This window comes from Rhinoderma darwinii, chromosome 1 (assembly GCF_050947455.1).
Source record: "Rhinoderma darwinii isolate aRhiDar2 chromosome 1, aRhiDar2.hap1, whole genome shotgun sequence".
NCBI lineage: Eukaryota > Metazoa > Chordata > Amphibia > Anura > Rhinodermatidae > Rhinoderma > Rhinoderma darwinii.
In genome coordinates, this window is record NC_134687.1 from 630,609,396 (window position 1) to 630,627,535 (window position 18,140).

Below are 18,140 nucleotides of genomic sequence, written 5' to 3' on the forward strand. Positions count from 1 at the left end.
GCCAGAAACAGCGGCCCTTCCCATCGTGGTAATGCTGTTTGCTGCTGCTGCTTTATTGTATCTGGCTGGTTATGAAAAATGAGGGGGACCCCACGTCATTTAAAAAAAATAATTGGAAAGAACTATGTGGGATCCCCCCCAATTTTCATAACTAGCCAGATACAACACAGCAGCAGCAGGCAGAATTACCAGGGTGAGAAGGGCCACTGTTTTTGGCCTAATGATACAAGCCTGCGGCCACCCTGGTGCCCGGCCATCACTACAGATGGTCGGGTACTGGTTCGTACCCGGCTCTTCCCAGCAGCCCTGGTGGCAGTGGATACCGGGTTAATAATGGGGGTTATTGTTAGCCTCTGCACCTGCTAATATTAAGCCCCGACTTAGTAATGGAGGTTGTCAATCAGCCAGCGGACATTACTAAGGTGGTAATAATAAAGTTTAAAAAAATACAACGCCATAGAAAAAATATTTTATTGAAATAAAAAAACACAACCCCCATTAACAATTTTATTGAAAATAAAAAAATACTGTCATTGAAGTAGTCCTGGTATCCGAAGTAGTCCAACAACCGAACTGGTAAGAAAACATAAAACACAAAACACAAAAATAATTAGTAACACATAAAGAAGCAAAACAATTATTCTTACCTTTCCTGGGTCCAGCGCTGGAGCCGCCATGTCAGTGAGCTGGGCCCTATATCTAATCCTATCATGTGTGATACTGTCTGCTGGGCCCTGTATCTAATCCAATCATGTGTGATACTCTACAGCTGAGACACTGTATCTAATCCAATCATGTGTGATACTCTACTGCTGAGCCTCTATCTAATCCTATAATGTGTGGTACTGTCTGCTGAGCCACTGTATCTAATCCAATCATGTGTGATACTCTACTGCTTGGCCACTGTATCTAATCCTATAATGTGTGATACTGTCTGCTGAGCTACTGTATCTAATCCCATCATGTGTGATACTGTCTGCGGAGCTGTGTATCTAATCCTATTATGTGTGATACTGTCTGCACAGCTGTGTATCTAATCCTATCATGTGTGATACTGTCTGCTGAGCCACTGTATCGAATCCCATCATGTGTGATACTGTCTGCTGGGCCTTATATCTAATCCTATCATGTGTGATACTGTCTGCTGAGCCACTGTATCTAATCCTATCCATAGTTTATAGGGTCATAGTGCTATAGATATGCTGTCTCCTATACACACACATGACCGTCGGCCATGAGAAGTTTGTGGGGGAAGCCCAATAAGAAACTTTTGCATCGGGGCCCATGAGCCTTTAGCTACGCCCCTGATATATATATATATCACATGTATATACTAGTCCTAATAGTCCTCAAGGAATTAGAATATCATCAAAAAGTTAATTTATTTCCGTAATTAAATTCAAAAAATGAAATTCATATATTATATAGTGTGGTGTTATAGGTAATATCATCAAAAGTAGGTTATTAAGTGTTCAGTTCATAACTCCTTCTGACAGAAGATACATATGATTTACCTAAGGAATGCATATCTTTGGCCATCAAAGGACGTCCACTGTCAGGCAAATGGTTAATTGGCCCTTTCCTCACCAAGGTGCGAGATGTGTTGATTAAGAATTTGTCACCAAGGCCTGTATCTAGCCTTAGATAGCATTCTCACCCAGGTCTAGAAGTAATTGCCCACACATCCTGACCAAACATCTAAAGCTATGCAAATAGATGCCTGTGGTGTGTCTGCCATGTGGACCAGGAGAAACATGTAACAATGGCCTATGTTCAAAGAAAATATGATACATCAAGGCAAACCCCATCATAATTGATATTTGTAGTGACCCACATAGCTAGTTATGATCAGGGGAAATAGCCCTCATATATATGTCAAATTCACATCCCTACACCCAGAGGAACTACCTGGAATTGGCTAAAAACATGGGCCTATTACAGTGGTGTTTGATATTCACTGGTTGGTAAATGTCAGCACAGGTGAATGCAGGTAATATTATATTTCTAGGGGATTCCTGCAAGAACACATGACCACTTTTATGTTTCTCTATAGAAATACAACTGCGTAATGGGAGGAGTATGCTTCATTATCATATGAACAGCCTCCTCTCAGTGACATCACCAGCTGGGGGACTGGGGGGAAAAAAACTGGGTTTAAAATGCCAGGAGAAGTGAGGGTCAGTGTCAGTCGTTGGGAATCCATATCTCGGTTGGAGTGACTGCCCATATTTTCAGCTGTCCCCACAGCCAGGATATCACTGCAGTACATCAGTAAGGTTTTGTTCTGTTTTTTTATCCCTTTTATTTTCATAAACTGTTTGAATGCATTGTAACTGTATGTATATTTTTCATCTTTAAACAACTATTTTTTGTATTGCACTGTGTATTAAATTTGAAATATTAATAAGTCTCTTCCTTGTAGTCTTACAGAACTTAATCTTCCGAAGGTGAGGAACGTTACCTGTATTTTATGTTCCATTTAGATAATCTGTTATTGTAACTGGTGTAAGGGAACATAGAGACGTGGGCCCCTATTGCCTAGATAAGTATAGGTGGTGGTATAAATTATTGGGGTGTTGGAAACCTATGTGAGTAATTTAGCATAATCCTGTCATCTAGAGTAGGTGGGCGTGGATTTATGTGGTAAATTAATAAGCTCAGTAGTGTAGTTCACCCCTGTGACATGACCTGAGATCGGTGATCATCACATATAGATTCATTACACACAGAGTGATCTATTTCCAGGACTTTTTTCTTTTAATGTTGATGATTATGGTAACAGTTAATGAAAACCCAAAATTTTGTGTTTTCACAAAATTAGAATATTATATAAGCCCAATTTTAAAAACGATTAATACTGAAACGTTGGCCTATTGAAAAGTTTGTCCAGTATATGCACTCAATACTTGGTCGGGCTCCTTTTGGATGAATTACTGCATCAATGTGGAGTGGCGTGGAGGCGATCAGCCTGTGGCACTACTGAGGTGTTATCAATGTGGCGTGGCATGGAGGCGATCAGCCTGTGGTACTGCTGAGGTGTTATCAATGCGGCATGGCATGGAGACGATCAACCTGTGGCACTGCTGAAGTGTTATGTAAGCTCAGGTTGCTTTGATAGTGGCCTTCAGCTCGTCTGCATTGTTGGGTCTGGTGTCTCATCTTCCTCTTGACAATACCCCATAGATTCTCTATGGAGTTTAGGTCAGGCGAGTTTGCTGGCCAATCAAGCGCAGTGATACTGTGGTTATTAAACCAGGTATTGGTACTTTTGGCAGTGTGGGCAGGTGCCAAGTCCTGCTGGAAAATGAAATCAGCATCTCCATAAAGCTTGTCAGCATAGGCAAGCATGAAATGCTCGAACATTTCCTGCTAGACGGCTGTGCTGACTCTGGACTTGATATAACACAGGGAACAAATTTGTACCCAACCTGATGAAGAGGCCAGTTCGGCTTTGAAACTCCCTGTTTTACTCTGTACTAATAATTCTCCCTCTAAACCCCCCTTGATCTCCAGTATCTATATATAGATGATACCTTTCATTGTAATCCAGCCTGTGATGATGATGTTGGAGGGGAGGGCCAAGCTCGCAATCTCCGTTCTAATTAATCCCAAAGGTGTTCCATGGGGTTAAGGTCAGGGTTCTGTGTGGGTCAAATTCTTCCACACCAACCATGCTTTTATAGACCTTGTGCACGGGGACACAGTCATTCTCGAAAATAAATGGACCTACCCAAACTGTTTCAACAAAGTTGGAAGCATACAAGTGTCTAAAATGTCTTGGTATGCTGACGTTTTAAGATTTCCCTTCACTAGAACTAAGGGGCCTAAGGCAACTCCTGAAAAACAACCCTATAGCATTATCCCTCCTCCACCAAACCTTACAGTTGGCACAATGCATTTAGGCAGGTAACGTTCTCCTGGCATTCACCAGACCCAGACAGGAAAGGTCAGTCTAATATGTATTGTGGATCTTGTGTTATCTATATCTATAGGTGATACCGTTCAGTGTAATCCTGCCTGTGATGATAGTGAGATGAGTGCAGAAAAATGATCTCTAGAGAACAGGAAGGGTCAGTCTATTATAAATGGTGTATCCTGTGTTATCTATATATACAGTGAAGGAAATAAGTATTTGATCCCTTGCTGATTTTGTAAGTTTGCCCACTGTCAAAGACATGAACAGTCTAGAATTTTTAGGCTAGGTTAATTTTACCAGTGAGAGATAGATTATATTTTTAAAAAAAACTGAAAATCACATAGTCAAAATTATGTATATTTATTTGCATTGTGCACAGAGAAATTAGTATTTGATCCCTTTGGCAAACAAGACTTAATACTTGGTGGCAAAACCCTTGTTGGCAAGCACAGCAGTCAGAAGTTTTTTGTAGTTGATGATGAGGTTTGCACACATGTTAGATGGAATTTTGGCCCACTCCTCTTTGCAGATCATCTGTAAATCATTAAGATTTTGAGGCTGTCGCTTGGCAACTCGGATCTTCAGCTCCCTCCATAAGTTTTCGATGGGATTAAGGTCTGGAGACTGGCTAGGTCACTCCATGACCTTAATGTGCTTCTTTTTGAGCCACTCCTTTGTTGCTTTGGCTGTATGCTTCGGGTCATTGTCATGCTGGAAGACCCAGCCACGAGCCATTTTTAATGTCCTGGTGGAGGGAAGGAGGTTGTCACTCAGGATTTGACGGTACATGGCTCCATCCATTCTCCCATTGATGCGGTTAAGTAGTCCTGTGCCCATAGCAGAGAAACACCCCCAAAACATAATGTTTCCACCTCCATGCTTGACAGTGGGGACGGTGTTCTTTGGGTCATAGGCAGCATTTCTCTTCCTCCAAACACGGCGAGTTGAGTTAATGCCAAAGAGCTCAATTTTAGTCTCATCTGACCACAGCACCATCTCCCAATCACTCTCAGAATCATCCAGATGTTCATTTGCAAACTTCAGACGGGCCTGTACATGTGCCTTTTTGAGCAGGGGGACCTTGCGGGCACTGCAGGATTTCAATCCATTACGGCGTAATGTGTTACCAATGGTTTTCTTGGTGACTGTGGTCCCAGCTGCCTTGAGATCATTAACAAGTTCCCCCCGTGTAGTTTTCGGCTGAGCTCTCACCTTCCTCAGGATCAAGGATACCCCACGAGGTGAGATTTTGCATGGAGCCCCAGATCGATGTCGATTGACAGTCATTTTGTATGTCTTCCATTTTCTTACTATTGCACCAACAGTTGTCTCCTTCTCACCCAGCGTCTTACTTATGGTTTTGTAGCCCATTCCAGCCTTGTGCAGGTCTATGATCTTGTCCCTGACATCCTTAGAAAGCTCTTTGGTCTTGCCCATGTTGTAGAGGTTAGAGTCAGACTGATTAATTGAGTCTGTGGACAGGAGTCTTTTATACAGGTGACCATTTAAGACAGCTGTCTTTAATGCAGGCACCAAGTTGATTTGGAGCGTGTAACTGGTCTGGAGGAGGCTGAACTCTTAATGGTTGGTAGGGGATCAAATACTTATTTCTCTGTGCACAATGCAAATAAATATATATAATTTTGACTATGTGATTTTCTGTTTTTTTATTTTTATATATAATCTATCTCTCACTGGTAAAATTAACCTAGCCTAAAAATTCTAGACTGTTCATGACTTTGACAGTGGGCAAACTTACAAAATCAGCAAGGGATCAAATACTTATTTCCTTCACTGTAGGTGTTACCTGCCAGTGTATTCATGTCTGGACTGATAAATAGATCTATTCTGAGATGTGATCTGTAGAGAACAGGAAGGATCAGTCTATTTTGAATAGTGGATCCTGTGTTATCTATATCTATAGTTAATACCTGTCAGTATAATCCTGCCTGTGATGATAATGAGATGAGTACAGAAAAGTGATCTGTAGGGAACAGGAAGGGCCAGTCTATTATAAATTGATGATCCGGTACCTTTCAGTGTAATCCTGCCTGTGATGATAATGAGATGAGTGCACAAAAGTGATCTGTACAGTCAGTCTATTATAAATGGTGGATCCTGTTGTAATGACGGGGTAGGGAGACAGACAGGTGAGCTCTAATCTACCTGCCATTCATTCCCTGCCTACTTGCACGACCCGTCCTAGGCGACGGCGTACAACTGGGCGACGGTCCCTATGCTCAATATGTGCACGACAGACAAACAGACAAGGGTACACAGAAGCTAAGGGAAATGGGGCAGTTGCCAACGGCAACACCGTAAACAACAAGAGAAGTGAACGAGCTGAGTCAAACCAGAAGTGTACGAGGTACCAAACGCAGAGCAGGAGCGTAGTCAGTAAAGCCAGGGTCAATATGAAGCTGAGGTCAATAGTAATAGCTGGAACAGCAGAGCCAGGAAACAAGAGAGAATCACAGGCAAAGACAAGAAGCAAATGAAGGTATACATAGACCGAGGGTGGGAGCTAGAACCGTCTGGCCAGGCTGTGATAGGTTCTCCCCCTCCTCAGCCTACCAGCCTGAGTGGTGGCAGATCGAGTCACACTATCAGACCTAGGAGCAGATGCAGACTGATTAACCACGGGCGTCAACACAGAAGCTGTGTCTGGCAGATCCTTTACAGTACCCCCCTTTTATGAGGGGCCACTGGACCCTTCCTAGGTGGACCTGGCTTATTGGGGAACCGAAGATGGAACCTCCTGAGCAATACCCCAGCGTGATCATCCCGGGCGGGTACCCAAGTCCTCTCCTCAGGCCCGTATCCTCTCCAATGGACCAGGTACTGGGGGGAGCCTTGGACCATCCTGCTGTCCACAATCTTGGCCACCTCGAATTCTACCCCTTCAGGGGTGAGAACAGGGATCGGAGGTTTCCTCGAGGTAACCAAGGACGAGGAGCAGCGTTTCAGGAGGGAGGCATGAAACACGTCGTGTATTTGAAAAGACGGGGGTAACTCCAGCCGGAAGGAGACAGGGTTAAGGACCTCAATGACCTTGTACGGCCCTATAAACCGGGGAGCAAATTTTTTGGACGGAACCTTAAGCCGCATATTTTTTAAAGACAGCCACACCAGATCCCCGACCATAAACAAGGGGTTAGCAGAACGTCTTCTATCTGCCTGAGTCTTTTGTATGTTCTGGGACGCCTCTAGGTTCTTCTGAACCTGGGCCCAGACTGTGCACAGTTCCCGATGAACGACATCTACCTCGGGATTGTTGGAACCACCATGTGAAATGGAGGAGAACCGTGGATTAAACCCAAAATTACAGAAAAAGGGGGAGACCCCTGACGAGTTACTGACCCGGTTATTAAGGGAAAATTCCGTGAGGGGAATGAAGGAGACCCAATCATATTGACAGTCAGAGATAAAACACCTTAAATATTGTTCTAGAGACTGATTAGTCCTCTCAGTTTCGCCATTAGTTTCAGGATGGAAGGCCGAGGAGTAGGACAGATCAATCTCCAACTTTTTACAGAAAGCTCTCCAAAACAATGAAACAAATTGTACCCCTCTGTCAGAAACAATATTGACAGGAACCCTATGGAGACGCAGGATGTGTTTGACAAACAAGGTAGCTAACGTCTTGGGTAGTTTCTTGAGGGGCACAAAGTGGCACATCTTACTAAAGCGGTCTACTACAACCCACACCACCGACTTGCCTTGAGATGGAGGCAGATCGGTGATAAAATCCATGGAGATATGGGTCCAAGGTCTCTGGGGAATAGGCAAAGAACATAGTAAGCCCGCTGGTCGGTACCTGGGACTCTTGGACCTAGCACAAATTTCACAAGCGGCGACGTAGGCCTTAACATCTTTAGGCAACCCAGGCCACCAATAGTTTCTAGCAATGAGGTGCTTGGTACCTGTCACGAAGCGGGTTAGTGGACCCACTAAGCCGTACCGCCGTAGCGGGGAGGCAGCTTGCCAAACAACAGGACACCCCAGAAATACAATGTCCCGCACAAGAGTACCTGTATAGTCCAGACGGTGGCCGCAGCTCTGGCACAGATGGAGATGGGTGCAGCAGATAGCGCCAAACGTGGCGGATGACACAGGAGCCGCAAGTTGCGCCAGACGTGGCGGATTCCTCTGGACGTGGCAGATGACACAGGACGTGGCGGATTCCTCCGGACGTGGCAGATGACACAGGACGTGGCAGATTCCTCCGGACGTGGCAGATGACACAGGATGTGGCGGATTCCTGAGGACGTGGCAGAAGACACAGGACGTGGCAGATTCCTCCAGACGTGGCAGATGACACAGGATGTGCCGGATTCCTCCAGACGTGGCAGATGACACAGGACGTGGCACGACTTGATACTAAGGCACAGCACGGGAAACAGGAACGGGGAACAAGGCACGTATAACAATTGGAACGGGAAACACTAAGGGAGCATTTGCAAGACAGACTGGGAAAACTAACAACGCTCAGGCAAGGATTAGAAGGCCTGGGGCCTTCTTATAGACCAGGAAATCGTGGCAGTGTAATCCTGCCTGTGATGATAATGAGATGAGTGCACAAAAGTGATCTGTACAGTCAGTCTATTATAAATGGTGGATCCTGTTGTAATGACGGGGTAGGGAGACAGACAGGTGAGCTCTAATCTACCCGCCATTCATTCCCTGCCTACTTGCACGACCCGTCCTAGGCGACGGCGTACAACTGGGCGACGGTCCCTATGCTCAATATGTGCACGACAGACAAACAGACAAGGGTACACAGAAGCTAAGGGAAATGGGGCAGTTGCCAACGGCAACACCGTAAACAACAAGAGAAGTGAACGAGCTGAGTCAAACCAGAAGTGTACGAGGTACCAAACGCAGAGCAGGAGCGTAGTCAGTAAAGCCAGGGTCAATATGAAGCTGAGGTCAATAGTAATAGCTGGAACAGCAGAGCCAGGAAACAAGAGAGAATCACAGGCAAAGACAAGAAGCAAATGAAGGTATACATAGACCGAGGGTGGGAGCTAGAACCGTCTGGCCAGGCTGTGATAGGTTCTCCCCCTCCTCAGCCTACCAGCCTGAGTGGTAGCAGATCGAGTCACACTATCAGACCTAGGAGCAGATGCAGACTGATTAACCACGGGCGTCAACACAGAAGCTGTGTCTGGCAGATCCTTTACAGTACCCCCCTTTTATGAGGGGCCACTGGACCCTTCCTAGGTGGACCTGGCTTATTGGGGAACCGAAGATGGAACCTCCTGAGCAATACCCCAGCGTGATCATCCCGGGCGGGTACCCAAGTCCTCTCCTCAGGCCCGTATCCTCTCCAATGGACCAGGTACTGGGGGGAGCCTTGGACCATCCTGCTGTCCACAATCTTGGCCACCTCGAATTCTACCCCTTCAGGGGTGAGAACAGGGATCGGAGGTTTCCTCGAGGTAACCAAGGACGAGGAGCAGCGTTTCAGGAGGGAGGCATGAAACACGTCGTGTATTTGAAAAGACGGGGGTAACTCCAGCCGGAAGGAGACAGGGTTAAGGACCTCAATGACCTTGTACGGCCCTATAAACCGGGGAGCAAATTTTTTGGACGGAACCTTAAGCCGCATATTTTTTAAAGACAGCCACACCAGATCCCCGACCATAAACAAGGGGTTAGCAGAACGTCTTCTATCTGCCTGAGTCTTTTGTATGTTCTGGGATGCCTCTAGGTTCTTCTGAACCTGGGCCCAGACTGTGCACAGTTCCCGATGAACGACATCTACCTCGGGATTGTTGGAACCACCGTGTGAAATGGAGGAGAACCGTGGATTAAACCCAAAATTACAGAAAAAGGCGGAGACCCCTGACGAGTTACTGACCCGGTTATTAAGGGAAAATTCCGTGAGGGGAATGAAGGAGACCCAATCATATTGACAGTCAGAGATAAAACACCTTAAATATTGTTCTAGAGACTGATTAGTCCTCTCAGTTTCGCCATTAGTTTCAGGATGGAAGGCCGAGGAGTAGGACAGATCAATCTCCAACTTTTTACAGAAAGCTCACCAAAACAATGAAACAAATTGTACCCCTCTGTCAGAAACAATATTGACAGGAACCCTATGGAGACGCAGGATGTGTTTGACAAACAAGGTAGCTAACGTCTTGGCATTGGGTAGTTTCTTGAGGGGCACAAAGTGGCACATCTTACTAAAGCGGTCTACTACAACCCACACCACCGACTTGCCTTGAGATGGAGGCAGATCGGTGATAAAATCCATGGAGATATGGGTCCAAGGTCTCTGGGGAATAGGCAAAGAACATAGTAAGCCCGCTGGTCGGTACCTGGGACTCTTGGACCTAGCACAAATTTCACAAGCGGCGACGTAGGCCTTAACATCTTTAGGCAACCCAGGCCACCAATAGTTTCTAGCAATGAGGTGCTTGGTACCTGTCACGAAGCGGGTTAGTGGACCCACTAAGCCGTACCGCCGTAGCGGGGAGGCAGCTTGCCAAACATCAGGACACCCCAGAAATACAATGTCCCGCACAAGAGTACCTGTATAGTCCAGAAGGTGGCCGCAGCTCTGGCACAGATGGAGATGGGTGCAGCAGATAGCGCCAAACGTGGCGGATGACACAGGAGCCGCAAGTTGCGCCAGACGTGGCGGATTCCTCTGGACGTGGCAGATGACACAGGACGTGGTGGATTCCTCCGGACGTGGCAGATGACACAGGACGTGGCAGATTCCTCCGGACGTGGCAGATGACACAGGATGTGGCGGATTCCTGAGGACGTGGCAGAAGACACAGGACGTGGCAGATTCCTCCAGACGTGGCAGATGACACAGGATGTGCCGGATTCCTCCAGACGTGGCAGATGACACAGGACGTGGCACGACTTGATACTAAGGCACAGCACGGGAAACAGGAACGGGGAACAAGGCACGTATAACAATTGGAACGGGAAACACTAAGGGAGCATTTACAAGACAGACTGGGAAAACTAATAACGCTCAGGCAAGGATTAGAAGGCCTGGGGCCTTCTTATAGACCAGGAAATCGTGGCAGTTGATGATGATGACTTCCTCCTATTTGCGCGCGCTGGCCCTTTAAGGCCGGGCACGAGCGTGCGCGCGCACCCTACGGGACACAGCCGAACGGAGCGGAATTGAGCGCTGGCGTCTCCTAGGAAGGAAATGGGGACCAGCGCTCACGGATCCATGGCTGCGGGCGTCGGGAGATGAGTATACCCGACGGCCCGCGGCCATGGATGCTACAGTACCCAGGATGCCTGGATGGCCAGATAGTGCAGAGTCATGATTTTCCCTGAGTACCCTTAGCCGGAATTGAAGGGGAACAAACAGCTTGTTCTCAGGAAGGTTCCCGGGAGCTGAACCTTGATCAGCCGCAATTTCGGAGACTAAGTCAGAATCAACAGAGGATATTATTATACCTGGGGGCAAAACACAAGCAGGGCTGGCCATGAAGCTACGCGACAGTGCATCAGCTTTAATATTTTTAGACCCAGCCCTATAGGTGACCACAAAGTTGAATCTAGTAAAAAAACAACGCCCATCGAGCTTGTCTCGGGTTTAGCCTCCGGGCAGATTCTAGAAAGACCAGATTCTTGTGGTCGGTAAGGACCGTTACCTGGTGCCTAGCCCCCTCCAAGAAGTGGCGCCACTCTTTAAATGCCCATTTAATGGCTAAGAGTTCGCGGTTGCCCATGTCATAGTTACTCTCAGTGGGCGAGAACTTCCTGGAGAAGTAGGCACAGGGACGGAGATGGGTGAGGGACCTGGTACCCTGGGACAAGACAGCACCCACTCCCACCTCGGAGGCGTCAACCTCCACGATGAATGGCTCCATTTGGTTAGGCTGAATCAGCACTGGGGTAGAGATAAAGCACTTCTTAAGGATCTCAAAAGCCTAGACCGCCTCCAGAGGCCAGTGGAGGAGATCAGCACCTTTGCGAGTAAGATCCGTAAGAGGCTTAGCGATGACCGAGAAGTTAGCAATAAATTTCCTGTAATAATTAGCAAACCCCAGGAAGCACTGTAAGGCCTTCAGTGAGGTAGGTTGGACCCATTCAGCCACAGCTTGAACCTTGGCGGAGTCCATGCGGAATTCATTAGGAGTGAGGATTTGACCCAAAAATTGTATCTCCGGCACCCCAAACACAAATTTTTCAGATTTAGCAAAGAGTTTGTTTTCCCGAAGGGCCTGGAGCACCTTCCTGACATGCTCAATGTGGGAGGACCAGTCCTTGGAAAATACAAGTATGTCATCAAGGTACACTACAAGAAATACCCCCAGGTAGTCTCTTAAAATCTCATTTATGAAATTCTGGAAGACTGCGGGAGCATTACACTACCCAAAGGGCATGACGAGGTATTCGAAATGACCTTCGGGCGTGTTAAACGCAGTCTTCCACTCATCCCCTTCTCTGACTCGGATAAGGTTATAAGCCCCCCAAAGATCAAACTTAGGGAACCATTGGGCCCCCTGAACCTGATTGAAGAGATCAGGAATCAAAGGAAGGGGATACTGGTTCCTTACAGTGACCTTATTCAAGTTTCGGTAATCGATGCACGGCCTAAGACCACCATCTTTCTTTCCTACGAAGAAGAAGCCAGCACCTACCGGAGCAGTAGAGGGGCGAATGTAACCCTTGGCCAGGCTTTCCTGAATATATTCTCTCATGGCCTCACGTTCGGGACAAGAGAGATTAAATATCCTACCCTTAGGGAACTTAGCTCCTGGTACCAAATCGATTGCGCAATCGTATTCTCTATGAGGAGGTAGCACTTCGGAGGCCTTTTCAGAAAAAACATCAGCGAAGTCCTGAATAAACTCAGGTAGAGTGTTCACCTCCTCAGGGAGAGAAATAAAATTAACAGAAAAACAGGACGTCATGCATTCATTACCCCATTTAGTAAGATCCCCAGCACTCCAGTTAAATGTGGGATTATGCATCTGCAACCAGGGAAGGCCTAAAACCAAATGGGATGATAATCCCTGCATCACCAGTACAGAACACTGCTCCAAATGAATGGAGCCAATAATGAGTTCAAAAACAGGGGTATGCTGCGTAAAATAATAATAAGCAAGTGGAGTGGAGTCGATACCCACTACCGGGACAGGTTTAGGCAAATCAATCAATGGCATAGCTAGAGACATAGCAAATTCCACAGACATAATATTAGCAGAAGACCCTGAATCCATGAAGGCACTGCCGGTGGCAGACCTACCCTCAAAAGAGACCTGAAAGGGAAGCAAGATCTTATTAGGTTTCATATTTACGGGATAAACCTGTGCGCCCAAGCGACCTCCCCGATCGTCACTTAGGCGCGGAAGTTTTCCGGCTGCTTATTCTTATGCCTAGGACAGTTGTTCACTTGATGCTTGTCATCCCCACAGTAGAAGCAGAAACCATTCTTCCTGCGGAGCTATATACGTTGTTGGGGAGATACGGAGGTCCCGAGTTGCATTGGTTCATCCGAGTTTTCCGTGGAAGAACGAAGCAACGGAACCTCGGGAGCCATCATGGGGGAGCCAGAGGAGAAGGCACAAAAACGTTCAAGTCGTCGTTCCCTGATACGTCGGTCAAGACGTACCGCTAAAGCCATAACCTGATCTAGAGAGTCAGAAGAGGGATAGCTAACTAACAGGTCTTTCAGGGCGTTCGACAGACCCAATCTAAACTGGCACCTCAAGGCAGGGTCATTCCAGCGAGAAGCTACACAAAACTTCCTAAAGTCAGAACAGTACTTTTCAACGGGTCTCTTACCCTGACGTAAGGTCACCAGCTGACTCTCGGCAAAGGCAGTCTTGTCAGTCTCGTCATAAATGAGCCCGAGAGTGGGAAAAAAAAGGTCAACAGAGGAAAGTTCAGGGGCGTCAGGAGCCAAGGAGAAGGCCCATTCTTGGGGGCCGTCCTGGAGTCGGGAGACAATTATACCCAATCGCTGGCTCTCAGAACCTGAGGAGTGGGGCCTTAGACGGAAATAGGGTCAACAACTCTCCCAAAAGGAGAAAAAAGTCTTCCGGTCCCCTGAGAACCGGTTAGGCAACTTGAGATGCGGTTCAAGAGGTGGGGTGGAGAGCACTAGCTGGTTAGCATCATGCTGGTCGCACCTCTGAGCCAGGGCTTGGACCTGTAGGGAGAGACCCTGCATTTGCTGAGCCAGGGTCTCAAGGGGGTCCATAGTAGTAGGAACCAGGGTAGAAAAGGTATATGGGCCTGTGATTATGTAATGACGGGGTAGGGAGACAGACAGGTGAGCCCTAATCTACCCGCCACTCAGTCCCTGCCTACTTGCACGACCCGTCCTAGGCGACGGCGTACAACTGGGCGACGGTCACTACGCTCAATATGTGGACGACAAACAGACAAGGGTACACAGAAGCTAAGGGAAATGGGGCAGTTGCCCACGGCAACACCGTGAGCAACAAGAGTAGTCAACGAGCCGAGTCAAACCAGGAGTGTACGAGGTACCAAACGCAGAGCAAGAGTGTAGTCAGTAAAGCCAGGGTAAATATGAAGCTGAGGTCAATAGTAATAGCTGGAACAGCAGAGCCAGGAAACAAGAGATAATCACAAAGACAAGAAGCAAATGAAGATATACATAGACCGAGGGTGGGAGCTAGAACCGTCTGGCCAGGCTGTGATAGGTTCTCCCACTCCTCAGCCTACCAGCCTGAGTGGTAGCAGATCGAGTCACTCTATCAGACCTAGGAGCAGATGCAGACTGATTAAACACGGGCGTCGACACAGAACCTGTGTCTGGCAGATCCTTTACACTTGTGTTACCGATATATAGGTGTTACCTCCCAATGTAATCCTGTCTGGGATGATAATGAGATGACTGCTGAGAAGTGATCTCTACCGAACAGGAAGCTTCAGTCTATTATGAATGGTGGATCCTGTGCTACCTATATACACTACCATTCAAAAGTTTGGGGTCACCCAGACAATTTTGTGTTTTCCATGAAAACTCACTTATATTTAGCAAATGAGTTGCAAAATACCTGGAAAATATAGTCAAGACATTGACAAGGTTAGAAATAATGATTTTTATTTGAAATAATAATTTTCTCCTTCAAACTTTGCTTTCGTCAAAGAATGCTCCATTTGCAGCAATTACAGCATTGCAGACCTTTGGCATTCTAGCTGTTAATTTGCTGAGGTAATCGGGAGAAATTTCACCCCATGCTTCCAGAAGCCCCTCCCACAAGTTGGATTGGCTTGATGGGCACTTCTTGCATACCATATGGTCAAGCTGCTCCCACAACAGCTCTATATGGTTGAGATCTGGTGACTGCGCTGGCCACTCCATTACAGATAGAATACCAGCTGCCTGCTTCTTCCCTAAATAGTTCTTGCATAATTTGGAGGTGTGCTTTGGGTCATTGTCCCGTTGTAGGATGAAATTGGCTCCAATCAAGCGCTGTCCACAGGGTATGGCATGGCGTTGCAACATGGAGTGATAGCCTTCCTTATTCAAAATCCCTTTTACCTTGTACAAATCTCCCACTTTACCAGCACCAAAGCAACCCCAGACCATCACATTACCTCCACCATGCTTGACAGATGGCGTCAGGCACTCTTCCAGCATCTTTTCAGTTGTTCTGCGTCACACAAATGTTCTTCTGTGTGATCCAAACACCTCAAACTTCGATTCGTCTGTCCATAACACTTTTTTCCAATCTTCCTCTGTCCAATGTCTGTGTGCTTTTGCCCATATTAATCTTTTCCTTTTATTAGCCAGTCTCAGATATGGCTTTTTTTTTGCCACTCTGCCCTGATGGCCAGCATCCCGGAGTCGCCTCTTCACTGTAGACGTGGACACTGGCGTTTTGCGGGTACTATTTAATGAAGCTGCTAGTTGAGGACCTGTAAGGCGTCTATTTCTCAAACTAGAGACTCTAATGTACTTGTCTTGTTGCTCAGTTGTGCAGCGGGGCCTCCCACTTCTCTTTCTACTCTGGTTAGAGCCTGTTTGTGCTGTCCTCTGAAGGGAGTAGTATACACCGTTGTAGGAAATCTTCCGTTTCTTGGCAATTTCTCGCATGGAATAGCCTTCATTTCTAAGAACAAGAATAGACTGTCGAGTTTCACATGAAAGCTCTCTTTTTCTAGCCATTTTGAGAGTTTAATCGAACCCACAAATGTAATGCTCCAGATTCTCAACTAGCTCAAAGGAAGGTCAGTTTTATAGCTCCTCTAAACAGCAAAACTGTTTACAGCGGTGCTAACATAATTGCACAAGGGTTTTCAAGTGTTTTCTAATCATCCATTAGCCTTCTAAAACAGTTAGCAAACACAATGTACCATTAGAACACTGGAGTGATGCTTGCTGGAAATGGGCCTCTATACACCTATGTAGATATTGCATTAACAACCAGATGTTTGCAGCTAGAATAGTCATTTAGCACATTAACAATGTATAGAGTGTATTTCTGATTAATTTAATGTTATCTTCATTGAAAAAAACTGTGCTTTTCTTTTAAAAATAAGGAAATTTCTAAGTGACCCTAAACTTTTGAACGGTAGTGTATAGGTTTTACCTTTCATTGCAATCCTGCCTGTGATGACAGCTAAAAAGTGATCCCTACAGAACAGGAAGTTTGAGTCTATTGTGAGGCTTGGAGGCCAGCGTCAAAACTAGAGTTTAGTATTATTTTTAATATACTGTAGATATTCACACAGAAAAAAACAAACACTAAAAAATATAAGCAAAATATTAACCTTGTGATGGTCTCCATCCAATATAGCATAGTAATAATATTTTCAGACGGCAGTAGGTAAAGTGAACCCATTGTGTCATACAGGATTTCTGGTGGCTAGACCAGGGTCCAGATTCCAGGGGACCCTCAGCTTTTCACCCTCCAACCCTTGTATAGGATCTTGGTCTTCAAGGCAAGGAATCCCCTGATCGCTGAACCCCCAAAATAGTCTTCCGATACAACAGCCGATAAATAACCAACGGAATAGAAGTGACAAATGGCGCACTTACTATTTAGGTGTACAGACTCAAGTGCGGATCCATAGTGGTAGTTGCAGGCAGTGGTACTGAAGAATAGGGTCACGTTCCAGGTTTGGTAGGTAGGAGGCAAACAGGAATAATCGATGATACAGTCCAATAGATCAGAAACAGCAGAACCAGGCTTTAAGAGGGAGCAACCTTAGTGTATGTGCACATGGCTTATTTTTGGAAGCAGAACACCTCAAAACATCTGCCCATTGATCTTAATGGGAAGTACGGCGTTCTGTTCCGATGGGGCGTATTTTTACGCGTGCGTTTTTAAAAACGGCCACGTAAAAAAAAAACGGCCACAAAAATGTAGTGCATGTCACTTCTTGAGCCGTTTTTGGAGCCATTTTTCATTGACTATAGAAAAACAGCTCAAAAACGTCTGTAAAAAAACGTTGCAAAAAACGTGAGTTGCTCAAAAAACGTCTGAAAATCAGGAGCTGTTTTCCCAGCTCGGTATTTTCAGAAGTTTTTTGCTAAGCGTGTGAACATAGCCTTATTGCTCTGGCAAAGTCAATCTGAGAGTGAGAGCTTTATATAGGAAAGCATCAGGTGCTGAAGATGACCAATTAGTGCATGCTGCTACTCTAGAGCCAATGACAGCAGGTGCAGAGAGTTAAGTAACTAGTAGTGTCAGCTGTCCTCAGTAGTACCAAGAATAGTAGATGTAGTAGAACTGGCACTGCGTGGACAGACCGCAGCCTGGAGTGAATGGAGCGGTACCGTGAAGAGGTGAGTTTGAGTGGAGGAGGTGCAGTGGTGGCCGCTACAGTAACCCCTCCCTTAAGGAGCATCAGTATTCTCTTCAGGTTCTCACGACCTCTCCTCATCACCAAAATCCCTCCAGTCATATAAAAACAAGACCGCTTGGCATCGAGGATCTCATTGACTTCAAACTCAGGATTAGTAGTGGAAGAAGTAGGAGGGGATTGAAGACCAGAGGTTTGAGTAGGTATACATGGAAGGAATTTGGAATCCTTAATGAAATAGGCAGTTGTAGTTTATATGCCACAGGGTTAACTTGTTTTAGGATGGGTTATGGACCCAGAAAACGTGGAGCCAGTTTATAGGAAGGAAATCTGAGACAGATGAACCTAGAGGATAACCATACTTTGTCTCCCGGTAAAAAATTTGGGGGAATTCTGCATCTGTTGTCAGAACAGTCTTTGAACTGAGAGACTTCTAGGGCAATAGCTTTTTTAG